The sequence below is a fragment of the Aethalodelphis obliquidens genome, unplaced genomic scaffold (genome assembly GCF_003676395.1).
Source record: "Aethalodelphis obliquidens isolate GAN/ISIS:26980383/991018 unplaced genomic scaffold, ASM367639v1 scaffold45, whole genome shotgun sequence".
Taxonomy (NCBI): Eukaryota; Metazoa; Chordata; class Mammalia; order Artiodactyla; family Delphinidae; genus Aethalodelphis; species Aethalodelphis obliquidens.
The window spans coordinates 2,705,127-2,721,647 of record NW_020837989.1 but is presented as its reverse complement, the minus strand read 5'-3'; the positions used below and the strand labels follow the sequence as shown (position 1 = coordinate 2,721,647).

The following is a 16,521-nucleotide window of genomic DNA, read 5'->3' as shown; positions in this document are numbered from 1 at the left end:
CCTTTCCTTTCCTTTCCTTTCCTTTCCTTTCCTTTCCTTTCCTTTCCTTTCCTTTCCTTTCCTTTCCTTTCCTTTCCTTTCCTTTCCTTTCCTTTCCTTTTTCCTGTCTCCATGGCTTTCTAGCACAGGATGGTCACATTATTAGTTCCAGGTAATTACTTGATGAGATTGCACTGATTAAAACAAGGAGAGTTCCTGTTAATTCACCTTATTTCTTCTGCATTGGAAGTTTCCAAAATGTGTTCTGTCGAGCATTAGTCCTATAAAATGCTCCATTAAAAAAGAGGCAGTGGTCATATAGGCTTAGAAAATGTGCTCTGTGTTAGTCTCCTCTTTCAAGTTCACAATACATATTGGATACAAATCTCTGAAAAATCCAGCGTCAAGGATTTTATTTCATACCATATAATTAGCTAGCTTCCCAAACCATTCTCAGGTTTCCCTTTCTATCGCTTCATTCTTTTTTGCAGTGAGAACTCTTTGAGAAACCTGCTCTCCTAGTGTTTTGTTTTTTTTTTTTTTTTTACGCGGGCCTCTCACTGTCGTGGCCTCTCCCGTTGCGGAGCACAGGCTCCGGACGCGCAGGCTCAGCGGCCATGGCTCACGGGCCCAGCCGCTCCGCGGCATGTGGGATCTTCCCGGACCGGGGCACGAACCCATGTCCCCTGCATGGGCAGGTGGACTCTCAACCACTGCGCCACCAGGGAAGCCCCTCTCCTAGTGTTTTATTCTTTAACTCACTTCATGCTTTGCAACAACAGGCCAAAAAAATAAAATAAAAAGTTTCTCCTTTCAGAAAACTTTTGAAAAACACTGATCTAATCTTATAGTTTTACTCAGTAGTATCTGGAGCCAGCTCTTACTTCTTGGCAAGAACTTGTTGAGCATCTGTCTTCACAACACCACATTGCTGTCACATAGCACCACCCCCTCCCTGCCAGCCAGTTTACCAACGTGTGGTTACAGATGGATGTGAAGTTTCAGTACCGTGTCACAGCTGCCTAAGAGCATGGTTGATAAAAGATCCCAGATCTTACAACTCTGATTCAGGACTGTTCCCAGTTGGTTTTCTCCCTCAGGTTTATTGAGATACAATTGACAAATAAATGTTGTATATATTAAGTTTGATATGCATATACTCAGGGCGTTTGCTGAGGTACCCAGTATCACAGGCAGGTGAAGGAAATGTGCCTTTCTTGCATGCCTACATGTACCAAAGGCATTCATGCAGGTTAATTAGTTTTATTCTGAGAAAGACTCTGAAAAGTTAAAATTCTATCACCATTTCTCAGATGTGGATGCTGGAGTTGGAAAGGTTTTGTTTGTCCAAACACATTCATTTAGTAAGTGGCAAGGCCAGAGTTCCCAGATAAATAGATAGAGGCAGCTGTCTCCAGTCCACCACCCTGACACTTCCAGCCCTGTGACCTAGAACAAGTCACTTCTTTGATCATAAATTTTCCCATTGATATACTTAGGAGATAATCCTAAGCTACCACATAGGGATATTGTGAAATGCAAGTGAAACATTGTGTGTGCAAATGCATTTTATAAATTACAAAGTGCTACTAAAATTACATTAGTCCATTACTCATATAAAATATTAAATTGTGACACCACTCTACTTCAATTTTATATTCATTAATAGGAACAGGAAGCAGTTTAGCATAACAGTAAGGACACAGACTTCATCATTAGGCAGGTCTGATTTAATCCTATCTTTATTTCTTATCCACTGTTTGATTTCAGGCAGTCACTTAACTTCTCTGTACCCCAGATTCCTCATTTATGAAACAGATAATTCCAGCACTTAACTCATAAGGGTGTCCTACAGATTAAATTATAATGGAAAACGCAGTAGCTGGTGAAGAGTTAACTCTTAAAAAAATTAATTGGAATTATTACCATTTCCTTGTTTATCTATAGTAACTTAACTAGCCCTAGAAGAGGATTTTCTGAGATCCTTTTCCTCATAGACACTGGCTAAGGAACTACTGTTTTATTCTTTCACTCATTTCAAGCTTAAGTTATTTACAAAGCCCTTGAGATCTCCTCTCTTCCAACCAGATTTGTTTTCATGTTTCTTTCCCCTCTCATCTGTTCTAAGCAATGTCCCATATCCATGTGTGTCTAAACGTACCCCTTATGGCTGAGGCATCTGTTACTTCTCCTTTTCCTCCTCCATTTTCCCTTCCCTCCACTTCTCTTCCTTGAAAATTTGTTGACTGATCTCATACCCATTTTGCAAATAATAATGGTTAGTGTTTGACTCATGGTGCTTGAAGTTTCTGATTGGAAAAACTCATAGCTTTTATCTTGGAAGCTATAAGGATGTCTCTCTTAAATTTTAAAAGACTCAAATTTCAAAGAGAATTTTAACATGGAACGTAATTTATACTTGATTTCCTCCACCTTCTCTTCCTGGCTTTATCTCTCACCTTTTCTCCAGAAGTTGGCTTCAGCAGTCTCTAGAGTTTTTAACAACAAAAAAAGGTCATTTGCCAATTCTAGAATAAATAAATAAATAAATAGTAATGCAAAAACTAACTTGTTTTCATTATAGGGGCCAATGAGTAATTACAGGCATAATTTATTAGTTTTGATTTGCCAGAACTGCTGCTCTTCCAAATGAGATAAAAAGCTCCACTGAAGGTACTAGACTATAGTTGAATTTAGTTTTACTTGAAGAATAAACGGGGGAGTGCCTTCAAGGTGGCGGAGGAGAAAGACGTGCACATCACCTTCCTCCCCACAAATACATCAAAACCACATCTACATGTGGAACAACTCCTACAGAACACCTACTGAATGCTGGCAGAAGACCTCAGACTTCCCCAAAAGGAAAGAAACACCACATGTACCTGCATAGGTCAAAAGAAAAAAGAAAAAACAGAGACAAAAGAATAGGGACAGGACCTGCACCTCTGGGGGTGAGCTGTGAAGGAGGAAAAGTTTCCACATACTAGGAAGCCCCTTCACTGGCGGAGACAGGGGGTGGTTGGCGGGGGAAGCCTCGGAGCCACAGAGGAGAGAGTAGCAACAGGGGTGCAGAGGGCAAAGTGGAGAGATTCCCGCACAGAAGATCGCTGCAGAGCAGCAGTCACCAGCCCAAGAGGCTTGTCTGCTCACCCGTCAGGGCGAGTCAGGGCTGGGAGCTGAGGCTCAGGCTTCGGAGGTCAGACCCCACGGAGAGGACTGGGGTTGGCTGCGTGAACACAGCCTGAAGGGGACTAGTGGACCACAGCTAGCCGGGAGGGAGTCCGAGGAAAAGTCTGGAACTGCCTAAGAAGCAAGAGACGATTGTTTCAGGGTGCACAAGGAAAGAGGATTCAGAGCACCACCTAAATGAGCACCAGACACGGGCACGAGCTGTGGCTCTCAGTGCAGACACCAGAGATGGGCATGAGACACTAAGGCTGCTGCTGCAGCCATCAAGCAGCCTGTGGGCAAGCACAGGTCACTATCCACACCTCCCCTCCCAGGAGCCTGTGCGGCCCGCCACTGCCAGGGTCCCGTGATCCAGGGACAACTTCCCTGGGAGAACACACGGCGCCTCAGGCTGTTGCAACGTCATGCTGGACTCTGCTGCCGCAGGCTCGCCGTGCATTCCATACCCATCCCACCTCCCGGGCTGAGTGAGCCAGAGCCCCCTAATCAGGTGCTCCTTTAACCCCGTCCTGTCTGAGCAAAGAATAGAGGTAGGGCCAAATCCAAAGCTGAACCCCGGGAGCTATGCAAACAAAGAAGAGAAAGGGAAATTTCTCCCAGCAGCCTCAGGAGCAGCGGATTAAATCTCCACAATCAACTTGATGTACCCTGCATCTCTGGAATACCTGAATAGACAATGAATCATTCCAAAATTGAGGCAAAGAACTTTGAGAGCAACTGTAGGCTTGGGGTTTGCTTTCGGCATCTAATTTGTTTCTGGTTTTATGTTTATCTTACTTTAGTATTTAGAGCTTATTATCACTGGTAGATTTGCTTATTGACTTGGTTGCTCTCCTACTTTAGTTATTTTATACATATATATACTTTTTTCCCCTTTTTCTCTTTTTGTGAGTGTGTATGTGTGTGCTTCTTTGTGTGATTTTGTCTGTATAGCTTTGCTTTTGCCATTTGTCCTAGGGTTCTGACTGGGACTGTCCAGTTTTTTTGTTGTTGTTTTTTAGTGCAGTTTTTAGCGCTTGTTATCGTTGGTGGATTTTTTTTTTTTTTTGGTTGCTCTCTTTCGTTCTCTCTTTTTTTCTAATTACTTTTTTAATATTTTTTTTCTATTTTAATAACTTTATTTTATTTATTCATTTCTTCTTTCTTTCTTTCTTTTTCTCCCTTTTCTTCTGAGCCATGTGTCTGACAGGGCCTTGATGCTCTCACTGGGTGTCACACCTGAGCCTCCGAAGTGGGAGAGCTGAGTTCAGGACATTGGTCCACCAGAGGCTCCTGGCACCATGAAATATCAAACAGCGTAAGCTCTCCCAGAGATCTCCATCTCAATGCTAAGACCCAGCTCCACTCAATGAGCGGCAAGCTACAGTGCTAGACACCCTATGACAAACAACTAGCAAGACAGGAACACAACCCCACCCATTAGCAGAGAGGCTGCCTAAAATCATAATAAGTTCACAGAAAGCCCAAAACACACCACCAGACGTGGTCCTGCCCACCAGAAAGAGAAGATCCAGCCGCATCCACCAGAACACGGGCACCACTCCCCTCCACCAGGAAGCCTACACAACCAACTGAACCAACCTTACCCACAGGGAGTAGACACCAAAAACAAGGGGAAATAAGAACCTGCAGGCTGTGAAACGGACACCCCAAACACATTAAGGTAAGCAAAATGAGAAGACAGAGATATACACATCACATGAAGGAGTAAGGTAAAAACCCAGCAGACCAAAAAAATGTAGAGGAAATAGGCAGTCTACCTGAAAAAGAATTCAGAGTAACGATAGTAAAGATGATCCAAAATCTTGGAAATAGAATGGAGAAAATACAAGAAACGTTTAACAAGGACATAGAAGAACTAAGGAGCAAACAAACAATGATGAACAACAACACAAATGAAATTAAAAATTCTCTAGAATGAATCAATAGCAGAATAACTGAGGCAGAAGAACAGATAAGTGACCTATAAGATAAAATAGTGGAAATAACGACCACAGAGCAGAATAAAGAAAAATGAATGAAAAGAATTGAAGACAATCTCAGAGACCTCTGGGACAACATTAAACGCACCAACATTTGAATTATAGGGGTCCCAGAAGAAGAAGAAGAAAAAAAAAAAGGGACTGAGAAAATATGTGAAGAGATTATAGTTCAATACTTCCCTAATATGGGTAAGAAAATATTCAATCAAGTCCAGGAAGCACAGAGAGTCTCATACAGGATAAATCCAAGGACAAACATACCAAGACACATATTAATCAGACTATCAAAAATTAAATACAAAGAAAAATATTAAAAGCAGCAAGGGAAAAACAACAATTAACATACATGGGAACACCCATAAGGTTAACAGCTGATCGTTCAGCAGAAACTCTGCAAGCCAGAAGGGAGTGGTAGGACATATTTTAAAGTGATGAAAGGGAAAAACCTACAACCAAGATTACTCTACCAGCAAGGATCTCATTCAGATTCGACAGAGAAATTAAAACCTTTACAGACAAGCAAACGCTACGAGAATTCAGCACCACCAAACCAGCTCTACAACAAATGCTAAAGGAACTTCTCTAGGCAGGACATACAAGCGAAGGAAAAGACTTACAGTAACAAACCCAAAACACTTAAGAAAATGGTATAGGAACCTACATATCGATAACTACCTTAAATGTAAATAGATCAAATGCTCCACCCAAAAGACATAGACTGGCTGAATGGATACAAAAACAAGACCAGTACATATGCTGTCTACAAGAGACCCACTTCAGACCTAGGGATACATACACACTGAAGGTGATGGGGTGGAAAAAGATATTCCATGCAAATGGAAATGAAAAGAAAGCTGCAGTAGCAATTCTCATATCAGAAAAAATACACTTTAAAATAAAGAATATTACAAGAGACAAAGAAGGACACTACATAATGATCAAGGGATCAATCCAAGAAGAAGATATAACAAGTGTAAATATTTATGCCCCCAACAGAGGAGCAAATCAATACACAGGCAAATGCTAACAGTCATTAAAGGGGAAATCGACAGTAACACAATCATAATAGGAGACATTAGCACCCCACTTTCACCAAAGGACAGATGATCCAAAATGAAAATAAGTAATGAAACACAAGCTTTAAATGATCCATTAAACAAGATGGACTTAATTGATATTTATTGGACATTCCATCCAAAAACAACAGAAGATACTTTCTTCTCAAGTGCTCATGAAACATTCTGCAGGTTAGATCATATCTTGAGTCACAAATCAAGCCTTGGTAAATTTAAGAAATTTGAAATTGTATCAGGTATCCTTTCTGATCACAGTGCTATGAGACTAGACATCAATTACAGGAAAAAATCTGTGAAAAATACAAACACATGGAGGCTAAACAATACACTTCTAAATAACCAAGAGATCACTAAAGAAATCAAACAGGAAATCAAAAAATACCTAGAAACAAATGACAATGAAAAGATGACCACGCGAAACCTATGGGTTGCAGCAAAAGCAGTTCCAAGAGGGAAGTTTATAGCAATACAATCCTACCTTAAGAAACAACAAACATCTCAAATAAACAACCTAACCTTACACCTAAAGCAATTAGGGAAACAAGAACAAAAAAACTCCCAAATTAGCAGAAGGAAAGATATAAAGATCAGATAGAAATAAATGAAAAAGAAATGAAGGAAACGACAGCGAAGATCAATAAAACTAAAAGCTGGTTCTTTGAGTAGATAAACCATTAGCCAGACTCATCAAGAAAAAAGGGAGAAGACTCAAATCAATAGAATTAGAAATGAAAAAGGAGAAGTAACAATTGACACTGCAGAAATACAAAGAATCATGAGAGATTACTACAAGCAACTATATGCCAATAAAATGGACAACCTGGAAGAAATGGACAAATTCTTAGAAAACCACAAACTTCCGAGACTGAACCAGGAAGAAATAGTAAATATCAACAGATCAATCACAAGCACTGAAATTGAAACTGTGATTAAAAATCTTCCAACAAACAAAAGCCCAGGACCAGATGGCTTCACAGGCGAATTCTATCAAACATTTAGAGAAGAGCTAACACCTATCCTTCTCAAACTCTTCCAAAATATAGCAGAGGGAGGAACACTCCAAAGCTTATTCCACGACGTCACCATCACCCTGATGACCAAAACCAGACAAAGATGCCAGAAAACACGAAAACTATAGGCCAATATCACTGATGAACATAGATGCAAAAATCTTCAACAAAATACTAGCAAACAGAATACAACAGCACATTAAAAGGATCATACGCTAAGATCAAGTGGGGTTTATCCCAGAAATGCAAGGATTCTTCAATATATGGAAATCAATCAGTGTAATAAACTATATTAACAAGTTGAAGGAGAAAACCATATTATCATCTCGATAGATGAAGAAAAGCTTTTGACAAAATTCAACACCCATTTATCATAAAAACCCTGCAGAAAGTAGACATAGAGGGAAGGTACCTCAACATAATAAAGGCCATATATGACAAACCCACAGCCAACATTGTTCTTAATGGTGAAAAAGTGAAACCATTTCCTCTAAGATCAGGAACAAGACAAGGTTGCCCACTCTCAGCACTGTTATTCAACATAGTTTTGGAAATTATACCCACAGCCATCAGAGAAGAAAAAGAAATAAAAGAAATCCAAATTGGAAAAGAAGAAGTAAAACTGTCATTGTTAGCAGATGACGTGATACTATACACAGAGAATCCTAAAGACGCTACCAGAAAACTACTGGAGCTAATCAATGAAATTGATAAAGTTGCAGGATACAAAATTAATGCACAGAAATCTCTTGCATTCCTAGACACTAATGATGAAAATTCTGAAAGAGAATTTAAGGAAACACTCCCATTTACCAATGCAACAAAAAGAATAAAATACCTAGGAATAAACCTACCTGGGGAGACAAAAGACCTGTATGCAGAAAAGTGTAAGACAATGATGAAAGAAATTAAAGATGAAGAGACATAGCATGTTCTTGGATTGGAAGAATCAATATTGTGAAAATGACTATACTACCCTAAGCAATCTATGGATTCAATGTAATCCCTATCAAACTACCAATGGCATTTTTCAGAGAACTAGAATAAAAAATTTCACAATTTGTATGGAAACACAAAAGACACTGAATAGCCAAAGCAATCTTGAGAAAGAAAAATGGAGCTGGAGGAATCAGGCTCCCTGACTTCAGACTATACTACAAAGCTACAGTAATCAAGACAGTATGGTACTGGCACAGAAACAGAACAGGATAGAAAGCCCAGAGATAAACCCATGCACATATGGTCACCTGATCTTTGATAAAGGAGGCAAGAATATACAATGGAGAAAAGAAAGCGTCTTCAATAAGTGGTGCTGGGAAAAGTGGACAGCTACTTGTAAAAGAATGAAATTAGAACACTCTCTAACACCATATACAAAAATAAGCTCAAAAGGGTTGAAGACCTAAATGTAAGGCCAGTCACTATAAAATTCTTATAGGAAAACGTAGGCAGAACACTCCATGACATAAATCACAGCAAGATCCTTTTTGACCTACCTCATAGAGAAATGGAAATAAAAAGAAAAATAAACAAATAGGACCTAATGAAACTTGAAAGCTTTTGCACAGCAAAGGAAACCATAAAGATGAGAAGGCAACCCTCAGAATGGGAGAAAATATTCACAAATGAAGCAACTGACAAAGGATTAATCTCCAAAATATACAAGCAGCTCATGCAGCTCAATATCAAAAAAACAAACAACCCAATCCAAAAATGGGCAGAAGACCTAAATAGACATTTCTCCAAAGCAGATATACAGATTGCTAAGAAACACATGAAAGGATGTTCAACATCACTAAACATTAGAGAAATGCAAATCAAAACTACAGTGAGGTATCACCTCACACTGGTCAGAATGGCTGTCATCAAAATTTTAGAAACAATAAATGCTGGAAAGGGTGTGGAGAAAAGGGAACCCTCCTGCACTGTTCGTGGGAATGTAAATTGATAACAGCCACTATGGAGAACAGTATGGAGGTTCCTCAAAAAACTAAAACTAAAACTACCATATGACCCAGCAATCCCACAACTGGGCATATACCTTGAGAAAACCATAATTCAAAAATAGTCATGTACCACAGTGTTCATTGCAGCTCTGTTTACAATAGCCATGACGTGGAAGCAACCTAAGTGTCCATTGACAGATGAATGGATAAAGAAGATGTGGCACATATATGCAATGGAATATTACTTAGCCATTAAAAGAAATGAAATTGAGTTATTTGTAGTGAGTTGCATGGATCTAGAGTGTGTCATACAGAGTGAAGTAAGTCAGAAAGAGAAATACAAATACTGTATGCTAACACATATATATGGAATCTAAAAGAAAAAAAAATGGTCCTGAAGAACCTAGGGACAGGACAGGACTAAAGACGCAGACAAAGAGAATGGACTTGAGGACACGAGCAGGGCGTAGGGTAAGCTGGGATGAAGTGAGAGAGTGGCAGGGACATATATATACTACCAAATGTAAAATAGATAACTAGTGGGAAGCAGCGCATAGCAAAGCTCTGTGCTTTGTGTCCACCTGGAGGGGTGTGATAGGGAGGGTGGGAGGGAGATGCCAAAGTGAAGAGATATGGGGATTTATATATATGTATAGCTCATTCACTTTGTTATACAGCAGAAAATAACACACCATTGTAAAGCAATTATAGTCCAATCGAGTTGTTAATAAATAAATAAATAATTAAAAAAACAACAAGAAAAGAAGAAACCTATCAACTCAGGGAAAATCCACTTATTTGTCAGTCATTTTAAGTTCTTGGCTACAGGAAGAATTTATCCTTTGCACTGAGTATAAACCACGACACAGAAACACAGGAATCAAAAGGAGAACGGACCTGAGAGTCAGAATTGGCTCTGTACTTTTTAGGAGCTGTGTCTCCCTGAGCTTCACTTCCCTGCCCTGAAATATTTAGATAGTGTAGAGGTTGGCAGACTATGGCCCCCTGGGCTATATCTGGCCTGCCACCTATTTTTATGACTCATGAGCTAAGAATCGTTTTTATGTTTTTAAATATTTGAAAACAAATAAAAAAGTGAAACAAAGGAAAAATAGTAGTTTATGAGGCACAAAAATGTATGTAATTCACATTTCAGTGTTCTTAAAAAGTTTTCTTCGAATGAGACAACACCCATTGCCTCATGCATTGTCTGCCACTGCTCTCAGCTATAACTGCAGAACTGAGAAACTGAAACGGACTGTGCAGCCTGCAAAGCCTAATATATTCACTCTGTGGCCCTTTACAGAAGAATGTGTGCCAATCGATGAGATGATACTAACCACGCAGAGGTTTTGTGAGATGAAGAGAGATACTAAATGTGTGCCAATCCGTGAGATGATACTAACCACACAGAGTTTTTGTAAGATGAAGAGAGCACCTGGCGCACAGTGGACACAATAAATGTTGGCTGCTAGGATTATATGTAAATATGATGTTAATGAAAAGAGTCTGCATCTTCTCCAATTCTTGTTACAAAACATAGTGTCTTATAAGGTCAAGTTTCCTGGAGTCCAGAGTACTTCAGAATGGCTGTGAGCAATCAGATTTGAGGTAGTGAAGCTACCTGAGTCTTAAGAGCTGCAGGATGTTGTTATTTAAATGATGTTTACAGGGCTTCCCTGGTGCCGCACTGGTTAAGAATCCACCTGCCAGTGCAGGGGACACGGGTTCAAGCCCTGGTCCGGGAAGATCCCACATGCCGCGGAGCAACTAAGCCTGTGCGTCACAACTACTGAGCCTGTGCTTTAGAGCCCACGAGCAACAACTTCTGAAGCCCGTGTGCCTAGAGCCCGTGCTCTGCAACAAAGAGAAGCCATCACAAGAAGCCCGTGCACCGCAACAAAGACCCAATGCAGCCAAAAATAAATATATTAATTAATTTTAAAAATTAAAACAATAGGGCTTCCCTGGTGGTGCAGTGGTTGAGAGTCCGCCTGCCGATGCAGGGGACACGGGTTCGTGCCCCGGTCCGGGAAGATCCCACATGCCGCGGAGCGGCTGGGCCCGTGAGCCATGGCCGCTGAACCTGCACGTCCGGAGCCTGTGCTCCACAACGGGAGAGGCCACAGCAGTGAGAGGCCCTTGTACCGCAAAGAAAAAAAAAAAGAAAAGAAAAGAAAAAGAAATCAAAAAATAAATAAATGACGTTTACAGTTGGTTAATAGCATTTCGGGGTACTGGGAACATAGGCTGTTAGGATAGTAGCTCTCTCCATTTAATAAGTCTAAGAATAGTTTTTTCATTCCTAAATGTAGGCTCTGCATTCAAATGTATGTTTTCTCTGCTAATGCAGCCCTTTCTTGAATTTGTAAATGCTGTTCAATTTGGCTTCTGTGAAAATATGCCCAAGAAATCCAGCACAGGCCATGGCATCCTGATTTTTTTTTCTTGTAAATATTTAGTCATCTAGTCTAACATTTTTTTTGTACATCCTGGAAATCTTGGTTAACAGTTTCTGAAGCTCTCCGGAAATTGCAGTTCAGTAATCATTGAGTTAGTGAGGTGAGATGTCTCGTTTCCCATAATTAGGGACAACAAAGAGTTTTTAGGGAAAAAGCCAGTTTAGTCAAAAATATAAATTAAACATAAACAAAAGGCTAAGTCTAGAGGTAGGTCGCTTATTGGTGAGTTTATTTCGACTGAACTTCTAGGATGTGGTATTCAAGGTATCAATTAACATAGCAGTTTAAAAGTTTGTGTCAACAATAACAGTAGACTGGTTCACTTTGAAAGTAGACTCTTGCCACCAAAGAATACCGATGTTCTAAATGTATTTAAATACAAACTTATGGAATGACTCAAAAAAATAACAATCCTGGTGCAGAATTTATCAGTACCTGGTAATATCTGAGCCCTTCCTATGTAAGAGCTCAGTAAGTACTCAGTGACTGTTAGCTATTGCTATGTATGTTAAAACTACTTTTACTCAGATTATTTTGTTAAACCCTTGTACAGTCTCATGGGATGGCTGCTGTTTCTCCCACTTTACATGTGAGGACTCAGGATAAGAGGGTTTAAGTATGTTTTCCTGGCTAAGAGTTAACAATGGCAGGATAATAATCCCAATCTGTCAAGTTCCATCACATAGCAAAGAGACTCTAACCCCTGCAGATCACAAACATGACGGCAATTATTTACAACATTTCCCCCTCATTCAATTTTCCATACTTGGATATAAAGAAAAACTTCAAGTTCATGCATGAAAACTAAAAGGCTACAGTTTCAAAATCAAGTAAAGTACTCATGAGAAGTCTTGGAATGCAGTGAACTCCAAAAATGTCTTCAGACCCCCAGTACATTTATTCAATGTGGAAATGTTTTATATTTTGACTTAGGCTCCTTAAAAGTGGAGATTTTATTGATACTAATTATGTTACTACAAACTCGAGTTTGACTTCACCGTTTACACTGAGCTTCAGTGCTGTTGTAGCTCATCTAATAATAGAATCTTTAAGTGTTTCTGTAAAATAAGATATTGATGTGAATATCTTAGTGAGAGAGGATTAAATGAAGTGGCTTAGCTGGCATGATCTCTTATAAATATGTTAAATGGAGTGGATAAAGGATTGACCCATTTCTCTAGCTATAAACGCTTGCCAATTTATTATTCTACACCCTAGATCTGGAAATTTATCATTGTTTTAGTGATTATTCATGGGCAAGTCCCTTTTCATAGAGTCTTAACGTTGGTGTGAGAAGGTGATTCTATCAGCTCAGCAAGAGAGGTTTTCTTTCTCGATAGCAGACTCACACTAACTAACCTCATGAGATTGATTTCTACATTAGAAACACCAGTTTTTAAATTTACAGTGATAAATACATGTTGCGTGGATAGAGGTAGCTACATCTACTCTCCCTTTAGGAAGATCTACATATGAAGAGAGAACTTAATGAGAAAGATAATTAATGTACTTGAAATCAAAACAAAAAGAGTTTGATAAAAAGAATCTCTTAACAGCCTCAGGCTAAGTCATCCCAACAGAGACAGTCTTGTCAGTGGTACCAGAGGTACTCAGAGTCTTCCCAACGAAGACCATAAATGCCTTGAGAGTAATGAACCCCATCTGTTATATCTACTGTTTCTCTAATGCCTTGCACGGAACAGCCAAGAGTGGAGTCCAAGGCTAAGTAAGAATCCTTCTTTCAGTGCTTGAGTGAACTCTGCCTACTTTTTCCCTATTGTGACTCTCCTTTCTTTGCATCCACGGATGAGCTATTGGATGCTACATTCTTTCCATTAGATGTGCCAGCATAGTATAGTTAGAGTTGAATACGCTGATCAGATAACCAATCTGTCTTTTTATGCTGATTTTTGCATTTCTCTTCTCATCCATTTAGTGTTTATGCTTCTCCTTGCTTTCTGATTTTGGGAGTGAGCAGCAATGTATGTCACTACAGCCACTGAGTACATTTTACGTGAAGTCTGTTTCTAGGAATCTATTACATCAGCACTCCATGCTATGCTCTAAGATAGGATAATAATGCCATTCAGCCAGATTGGGCCCAGTATGTTACTTTTAACACTTTCTGCTAATTACAAAAGATGAGGCTCAGGATATTAAAAGACTGTTGAAGTTGATCAAGATGGAAGCATTGGGGGAAATCGCGTTTCCATTGAACCCTGTGATGTGATCCATTGAGGTTACAAAATGTTTGACTTCCATACATTCCAGCAGATACTTAATGAGTACTTGCTTTGTTAAGGGCAGGATTAAACATATATATGACAATTTTTCTTGTATTTAACTTAAATGGTAACATTTTTCTTTGGACCTGTGCTTTAATTTTTTTTAATTAGTCTTATCTATCTCTATTTAGTTTTTACTAACATATACAGAGAAATACTAAAAAAGAAATTCCTGATTGCTTAAGAGAAGGTAAGGGGAAAAGTGGATAACCAGACAATGCATGTTAGAACAATAATTGTATTTAAGGAAGTGATTCCCAGCAGAAAACACCCAAGTGAGTGAAGAAGTGATACAATAAGTCATATCCTGCAATCACAGTTACTGGCCCCAGGAGGCAACATAGATATCAGAAAATATGAATCTGTTGTCCAGCTCCTATACTACCTCTCTATGGGACTCTGGCCATGTCACTTCAGGTCTCACTTTTTCATGGAAATAATGAAAAGTTTACCTTGATGACCTACTGTCTCATTCTAGATCGGAATAGCACACCATTTGTGAACTTTAATAATTATGTAAAATTCTCTCATCTTCAATCTACTGCAAAAATGATACCAGAATATTTTTTAGCCTGTTGATGTCTTTTGTGGTTTATTTTTTCCAGATTTATTGAAGTATAATTGACAATAACAATAGTATATATTTGGGACTTCCCTGGTGGTCCAGTGGTTAAGACTCTGCACTTCTACTGCAGGGGGTGCGGGTACCGTCTCTGGTCAGGGAACTAAGATCTCACATGCTGCGTGGTGCAGCCAAAACAAACAATTGTATATATCTAAGGTATACAACATGATAATATAGGTTATCATTTCACAATGTGTGTGTGTGTGTGTGTGTGTGTGTGTGTGTGTGTGTGGAGAGAGAGAGAACACTTAATATCTATTCTCCTAGCAAATTTCAAGTATACAATACAATATTGTTAACTGTAGTCACCATGCTGTGTATCAGATCCTCAGGACTTATTCACCTTATAACTGAAAGTTTGTGTACTTTGACTATTACCTCCCCGTTTTTCCCCCTCCCCAAGCCCTGGCAACTACCATTCCACTCTCTGTTTCTGAGTGTTTGACTTTTGTAGATTGCACATATAGAAGAGATCCCATAATATTTGTCTTTCTGTGTCTGGCTTATTTCTCTTAGCATAATGTCCTTCAGGTTCATCCATATCATAAATGGCAGGATGTTCTTCTTTTTTGTGGCTGAATAATATTCCATATGTATGTATTTACACACACTCATATCATGTTTCCTTTGTCCATTTATCCATCTCTGGACACTTAGGTAATTTCCATACGTAGCTATCGTGAATAACCGTGCAATGAATACAGGAGTGTAAATATCTCTTTGAGATTCTGATTTAATTTCCTTTGGACATATATACTCAGGTGGGATAGCTGGATCATGTGGTAGCTCTATTTCTAAACTTTTATTGAAGCTCCACACTTATTTCTGTAATAGCTGTACCATTTTATGTCCCCACTAACAATGTACAAGGGCACCCTTTTCTCCACACCCTTCCAAATGCTTGTCAGTGCTTTTCTTTTTTCGTAATATCCTGACAGGTGTGAGGTGATAACTCATTGTGGTTTTGATTTACATTTCCCTGATGATTAGTGATGTTGAGCATCTTTCATATACTTGTTGGCCATTTGTATGTTTTCTTCGGAAAAATATCTATTCAGGTCCTTTGCCCATTTTTAATAGTGTTATTTGGGTTATTTTGTTTTTGTTTTGCTATTAAGTTGTATGAGTTCCTTATATATTTTGTATAGTAACCCTCTATTAGATATATGACTTGTAAATATTTTCTCCCATTCCATAGCTTACCTTTTCATTTTATTTATGGTTTCTTTTGTTGTGCAGAAGCTGTTTAGTTTGATGTAGTTCTACTTGTTTGTTTTTGCTTTTGTTACCTGGGCTTTTGGTGTCAGATATGTGAAATCAAAGACCATTGTCAAGGAGGATTTTTCCTTATGTTTTCTTCTGGGAATTTTATAGTCTCAGGTCTTAAATTTGTATTTAATCCATTTTGAGTTAATTTTTTTTGTATAGTCAAAGAGAAGGCTCCAATTTCATTTCTCTGTGTGTGGATATTCAATTTTCACAGCACCGTTTATTAAAGAGACTATACTTTCCCCATGGTGTATTCTTGGCACTCTTGTCAAGGATTAATTGACTATATAAGTGTGGACTTATTTCTAGGCTCTCTATTCTCTTTCATTTTTCTATATATCTATTTTTATCCTAGCACCACACTATTTTGATTACTGTAGTTCTGTAGTTAGTTTGAAATCCAGAAGTGTGACACTTCGAGCTCTGCTCTTCTTTCTCAGGATTGCTGTGGTTATTTGGAGCCTTTTGTGGTTCCCTGTAAGTATTAGGATTATTTTTTCAATTTCTGGGAAAATGACTTTAGAATTTTGATATGGCCTTCATTGAATCTGTAGATTGCTTTGGTTAGGATGGACATTTTTAACAGTATTCTTCATATCTGTGAACATGGGATTGGGATTTTTCCATTTAGTTGTGTCTTCTTCAGTTTCTTTCATCAATGTTTATATTTTTCAGTGCACAGATCTTTTATTCCTCCT

At 38.8% G+C, this 16,521-nt stretch overlaps 1 long non-coding RNA gene across 1 annotated transcript; it reads right to left on the bottom strand.

The window, feature by feature from the left end:
• Positions 1 to 686: 686 nt before the first annotated feature.
• On the bottom strand, positions 687 to 16,273 carry LOC113606744 (uncharacterized). Its single transcript, XR_003427683.1, has 3 exons — positions 16,185 to 16,273; positions 14,927 to 14,932; positions 687 to 712 (listed from the first exon to the last, which is right to left on the bottom strand). It is a non-coding gene; the product is annotated as an uncharacterized LOC113606744 (long non-coding RNA).
• Between the last annotated feature and the right edge of the window lie 248 nt (positions 16,274 to 16,521).